Here is a 6,895-nt window from a genome sequence, read left to right as displayed (position 1 = left end):
GGTATCAGGATAAATATGACATTGAGTCACCGATTGTATACTATGTATTTTTATTAGCTAAGCAATAAGTGGTAAATGCAATTTTCGTATATACGGGCTCTCTGTTTCACCTCGCAGGGCAAACAGAACTGACTTGTTCCTGACAAAGATATTATAAATATACTGACAGAGGTATTTCCTGCTTCCGAGCCAGCCTGTCCGAGTCGCGACTGGGCGTGGTTGAGACTCACCTAGCCTATCTTTGATTGTTGGCGCAGAGGCTGGTCCCAGCCCCCTAAGCGCTTCAGTGGTCAGTCGTTGTAGAATATACAGTTCTCAGGCACCTGGCTCCTGTTATCTAACAAAATACAGTTCGTTCTCGCAACACTACGTTCTGAATGTGCTCCCCCCAACTCATTGCACAGTCCCTGTCTTCATGTCATTCTGTATTTTTCCATCATGAGAAAGGCCCATGGCCCTGAAACTGTTAACAATGTCTCAAGTCAGCAATGTTGCATAACACATACATCCACACAAACCAACAGCAAATCATATTCAATCACATATGATATGGTAACGGGCTATAGTGCATAACACAGAAACTCACAGAGTGCGCAAGCCAGGCGGGAGTGCACACTGAACTTGAAAGCTTGCAGTGTGGCTGAGCGAGCAGAACATTGTCACAGATCAACAACAAAAAAGTAAAACTCCATCTAAAACAATGACATGAGCACTGTCCCAATTAATCTCTGCTCAACTCCTCACTACTCACATCCTCCTCAACTCATTGGAGGAGATCTGAGGCGAGGAACCTGGGGTCGTCTCCAATGGGGTTTTAGAAGGAAACGCAATGGTCAGTCCTTGTATCCATAGCTCTGTCTATGAATTTGAGTGGTTACATTTCTCCAACCCCATCCCTCAGATCCAGTGAAGATCTCCAGGTTCTTCAAGTGGGGCATCTGCATAATCTATAGAGGTCAGAACAATACAGGAGATGGAATTAGATTTAATATGGAGTTGAAATCCAAATTTAGAGTACTTGTACAATCCATAGATCTTGGTCAAAAGGTCAACAAAAGTAGGGCACTGGAGTTTTAGGAAGGTGGAGCAATACATGCAGTATGCTGAGTTGTGTAAGGCATAAGATGAGTTGGTGACTCACTGGTCCAAACTTGGTGTTCTCTGCCTCATTGGTGTTGTGGTCCAGGGAGATGAAGTAGAAGCCTGACTCCACCTTGTCAAGCATTGTTCTCTCAACACAATGACCGGTCTCCTGAAAACAACTGGAGTGAGCGGGAGGAAAACAAAATGTCAGGAAATGTCAGAGTTCAATTGGAGTTTACATGTTTTAACACCTTAATGTGCATTCAAGGTAACAGTCCAAGACCGCTATGGATAATAATTTAGTCAAAAAAATGATAACTCACGATGTGGGACTGGATTGAGCTGAGCTTCAGGGCAATTCCATGATAACAGAGATGCTGATGCTCAGATTTTTTTTCTTTAAAATCTGTCAAACAACCCACTCCCATGTATCTCTCACAAGAAATAATTTTCATGATCTCTGCTCTGATACAAAGTAAAACAACCGAGGAAGAGGCTTTTGGCATGAATGCATCGGCCATCACTGGAGAGTGAGCTGCACATTTGAGTCAGTGAAAAAAGCATTTTTAGGATTTTAATTTCCTCATTGTATCCTACAATGTGTGTTGCCACACAGCAAGGCCTAGGCTATTGATGGAGTCAAGTCAAGGTTGTTTTTAATTGAGCTCAGATTCTGTGTCAAAGTAGCCTGTGAGGTACTGCACTGACACAAATGACTGACTTGGTTGAAAAATGGATAATAAAAAGATTGTGGGAGCTGCACTGTTAGATTTCAGTTCACCCTTTTGATATTATTGACCATAACCTTGTTGAGAAAACGTATACTACCGTTCAAAAGTTTGGGGTCATTGAGAAATGTCCTTGTTTTTGAAAAAGTGAAGGCTATTCCATGTGAGAAATGGCCAAGAAACTGAAGATCTTGTACAACGCGGTGTACTACTCCCTTCAGAACAGCGCAAATGGTCTCTAACCAGAATAGAAAGAGGAGTGTCTAGTTTGAGAAACAGACACCTCACATGTACTCATTAAATAGTACCCGCAAAACACCAGTCTCAACGTCAACAGTTTAGAAGTGACTCTGAGATGCTGGCCGTCATTCACAGGAGAAAAAGACGGAGATATCGAGGACAAAGGTCGGGATGCCTTGTCAGGATCTGGCAGCGAGTGGATAATTTTCCTTTACCATTGGTCCTAATTGTCACACCCTGATCTATTTCACCTGTTTTGTGCACTCTGTACATTCTGGATTCTGACCTGGTTTATGAACTTCTGCCTGTCCTTGACCTGCCCTCTTGCTCGCACTTAGTTTTTCAATAAATAGCAGAGGCTCGAACCATCTGCCTCCGGTGTCTGCATCTGTCTCTCGCTCTGTGTCGTTATACTATTAGCCAACGTGCAATAATTGGACAATAAAATAGACAAACTACAAGCACGTATATCCTACCAACGGGACATTAGCTGTAGTATCTTATGTTTCACCGAGTCATAGCTGAATGACGACATGAATAACATACAGCTGGTGGGTTATACACTGTATCGGCAGGATAGAACAAGGCGTGGCGGTCTATGTATATTTGTAAACAACAGCTGGTGCACGATATCTAAGGAAGTCTTGAGGTTTTGCTCGCCCGAGGTAGAGTATCATAAGTTGTAGACCAAATATTTACCAAGAGTTTTCACCTATACTCTTCGTAGCTGTCTATTTACCACCACTAATCAATGCTGGTATTAAGACCACACTCAATGACTTGTATAGGGCCGTAAGCAAACAGGAAAACGCTCATCCAGAGATGTTTTACCTCATTTCTACTAGCATGTTAAATGTGCAACCAGAGGGGGTGAAAAAAACTCAACCACCTTTACTCTACACACAGAGACGCATACAAAGCTCTCCCTCGCCCTCCATTTTGGCAAATCTGACTATAATTCTATCCTCATGATTCCCGCTTACAAGCAAAAACTAAAGCAGGAAGCACTAGTGACTCGGTCAATAAAAAAGTGGTCAGATGAAGCAGATGCTAAGCTACAGGACTGTTTTGCTAGCACAGACTCAAATATGTTCCGGGATTCTTCCGGTGGCATTGAGGAGTACACCACATCAGTCACTGACTTCATCAAAAAGTCTATCGATGACATCGTCCCACAGTGACCGTACGTACATACCTCAACCAGAAGCCATGGATTACAGGCAACATCTGCACTGAGCTAAAGGCTAGAGCTGCCGCTTTCAAGGAGTGGGACTCTAACCTGGAGGCTTAAAAGAAATCTCGCTATTCCCTCCGACGAACCATCTAACAGGCAAAGCGTCAATACAGGACTAAGATCAAATTGTACTACACCAACTCTGACGCTTGTTGGATGTGACAGGGCATGCAAACTATTATAGACCACAAATGGAAGCACAGCCATGAGCTGCCTGGTGACACGAGCCTACCAGACGAGCTAAATTACTTCTATGTTTGCTTTGAGGCAAGTAACACTGAAAAATGCATGAGAGCATCAGCTGTTCTGGATGACTGTGATCACGCTCTCCGCAGCCGATGTAAGATCTTCAAACAGGTCAACATTCACAAGGCCACAGGGCCAGACGGATTACCAGGACGTGTACTCTGAGCATGCGTTGACCAACTGGCAAGTGTCTTCACTGACATTTTCAACCTCTCCCTGTCCCAGTCTGTAATACCAACATGTTTCAAGCAGACCACCATAGTGCTTTGAAAGGCTGGTCATGGCCCACAGCAACACCATTATCCAAGAAACCCTAGACCCACTCCAATTTGCATAATGCCCCAACAGATACACAGATGGTACAATCTCAATTGCACTCCACACTGCCCTTTCCTACCTGGACAAAAGGAACACCAAATGTGAGAATGCTGTTCATTGACTACAACTTAGCGTTCGACACCATATTGCCCCCCAAAGCTCATCACTAAGCTAATGACCCTGGGACAAAACACCTCCCTCTGTAACTGGATCCTGGACTTCCTGATGGGCCGCCCTCAGGTGGTAAGGTAGGTAACACATCCGCCATTCTAATCCTCAACACGAGGGCACCTCAGGGGTGCGTGCTCAGTCCCCTCCTGTACTCCCTGTTCACTCATGACTGCATGGCCAAGCATGACTCCAACACCATCATTAAATTTCAAAATTTTAAAATTCAACAGTGGTAGGCCTGATCACCGACAACGATGAGACAGCCTATAGGGAGGAGGTCCGAGACCTGGCCGTGTGGTTCCAGGACAACAACCTCTCCCTCAACGTGATCAAGACAAAGGAGATGATTGTGGACTACAGGAAAAGGAGGGCCTGTATCATCGGCGGGGCTGTAGTGGAGCAGGTCGAGAGCTTCAAGTTCCTCATGGGCCCTCAGATCCTCAAAGTTCTACAACTGCACCATCGATTGCATCACTGCCTGGTATGGTAACTGCTTGGCCTCCGAACGCAAAGCACTACAGAGGGTAATGTGTATGGCCCAGTACGTCACTGGGGCCAAGCTTCCTGCCATCCACCTTTATTTAACCAGGTAGGTTAGTTGAGAACAAGTTCTCATTTACAACTGCGACCTGGCCAAGATAAAGCATAGTAGTGTGAACAGACAACAACACAGAGTTACACATGGAGTAAACAATAAACAAGTCAATAACACAGTAGAAAAAATAAAAAAAGAGTATATACATTGTGTGCAAAAGGCATGAGGAGGTAGGCGAATAATTACAATTAAGCAGATTAACACTGGAGTGATAAATGATCATATGGTAATGTGCAGGTAGAGATACTGGTGTGCAAAAGAGCAGAAAAGTAAATAAATAAAAACAGTATGGGGATGAGGTAGGTAAATTGGGTGGGCTATATACCGATGGACTATGTACAGCTGCAGCGATCGGTTAGCTGCTCAGATAGCAGATGTTTAAAGTTGGTGAGGGAGATGAAAGTCTCCAACTTCAGCGATTTTTTTTTTTTTTTGCAATTCGTTCCAGTCACAGGCAGCAGAGAACTGGAAGGAAAGGTGGCCAAATGAGGTGTTGGCTTTAGGAATGATCAGTGAGATACACCTGCTGGAGCGCGTGCTACGGGTGGATGTTGCCATCGTGACCAGTGAACTGAGATAAGGCGGAGCTTTACCTAGCATGGACTTGTAGATGACCTGGAGCCAGTGGGTCTGGCGACGAATATGTAGCGAGGGCCAGCCGATTAGAGCATACAGGTCGCAGTGGTGGGTGGTATATGGGGCTTTGGTGACAAAACAGATGGCACTGTGATCAACTGCATCCAGTTTGCTGAGTAGAGTATTGGAAGCTATTTTGTAGATGACATCGCCGAAGTCGAGGATCGGTAGGATAGTCAGTTTTACTAGGGTAAGTTTGGCGGCGTGAGTGAAGGAGGCTTTGTTGCGGAATAGAAAGCAGACTCTAGATTTGATTTTAGATTGGAGATGTTTGATATGAGTCTGGAAGGAGAGTTTACAGTCTAGCCAGACACCTAGGTACTTATAGATGTCCACATATTCATCCAGGGGGGTGATGCTAGTCGGGCGTGTGGGTGTAGGCAGCGAACGGTTGAAAAGCATGCATTTGGTTTTACTAGCGTTTAAGAGCAGTTGGCGGCCACGGAAGGAGTGTTGTATGGCATTGAAGCTCGTTTGGTTAGATAGCACAGTGTCCAAGGAAGGGCCAGAAGTATACAGAATGGTGTCGTCTGCGTAGAGGTGGATCAGGGAATCGCCCGCAGCAAGAGCAACATCATTGATATATACAGAGAAAAGAGTTGGCCCGAGAATTGAACCATGTGGCACCCCCATAGAGACTGCCAGAGTACCGGACAACATGCCCTCCGATTTGACACACTGAACTCTGTCTGCAAAGTGGCAGCTTTCCAATCCTTGGGGATCTCAGACGATATAAAAGAGAGGTTGAACAGGCTGGTAATAGGGGATGCGACAATGGCGGCGGATAGTTTCAGAAATAGAGGGTCCAGATTGTCAAGCCCAGCTGATTTGTACGGGTCCAGGTTTTGCAGCTCTTTCAGAACATCTGCTATCTGGATTTGGGTAGAGGAGAAGCTGGGGAGGCTTGGGCGAGTAGCTGTTGGGGGGGCGGAGCTGTTGGCCGAGGTTGGAGTAGCCAGGAGGAAGGCATGGCCAGCCGTTGAGGAATGCTTGTTGAAGTTTTCGATTATCATGGATTTATCGGTGGTGACAGTGTTACCTAGCCTCAGTGCAGTGGGCAGCTGGGAGGAGGTGCTCTTGTTCTCCATGGACTTTACAGTGTCCCTGAACTTTTTGGAGTTAGAGCTACAGGATGCAAATTTCTGCTTGAAAAAGCTGGCCTTTGCTTTCCTGACTGACTGTGTGTATTGGTTCCTGACTTCCCTGAACAGTTGCATATTGCGGGGACTATTCGATGCTATTGCAGTCCGCCACAGGAAGTTTTTGTGCTGGTCGAGGGCAGTCAGGTCTGGAGTGAACCAAGGGCTATATCTGTTCTTAGTTCTGCATTTTTTGAACGGATCATGCTTATCTAAGATGTGAGGAAGTTACTTTTAAAGAATGACCAGGCATGCTCAAATGACGAGATGAGGTCAAAATCCTTCCAGGATACCCGTACCAGGTCGATTAGAAAGGCCTGCTCGCAGAAGCGTTTGACAGTGATGAGTGGTGGTCGTTTGACTGCGGACCTGTAGCGGATACAGACAATGAGGCAATATACCAGGCGGTGTCAGAGGAAGGCCCTAAAAATTGTCAAGACTCCAGCCACCCTAGTCATAGACCATCACTGACCCCCCTTTCCCGTCTGTTCTCACCCTCTTCTGC

This window comes from Oncorhynchus tshawytscha, linkage group LG25, assembly GCF_018296145.1.
Source record: "Oncorhynchus tshawytscha isolate Ot180627B linkage group LG25, Otsh_v2.0, whole genome shotgun sequence".
In the NCBI taxonomy this organism is placed as follows: Eukaryota; Metazoa; Chordata; class Actinopteri; order Salmoniformes; family Salmonidae; genus Oncorhynchus; species Oncorhynchus tshawytscha.
Note: the sequence above shows the minus strand (reverse complement) of the source record.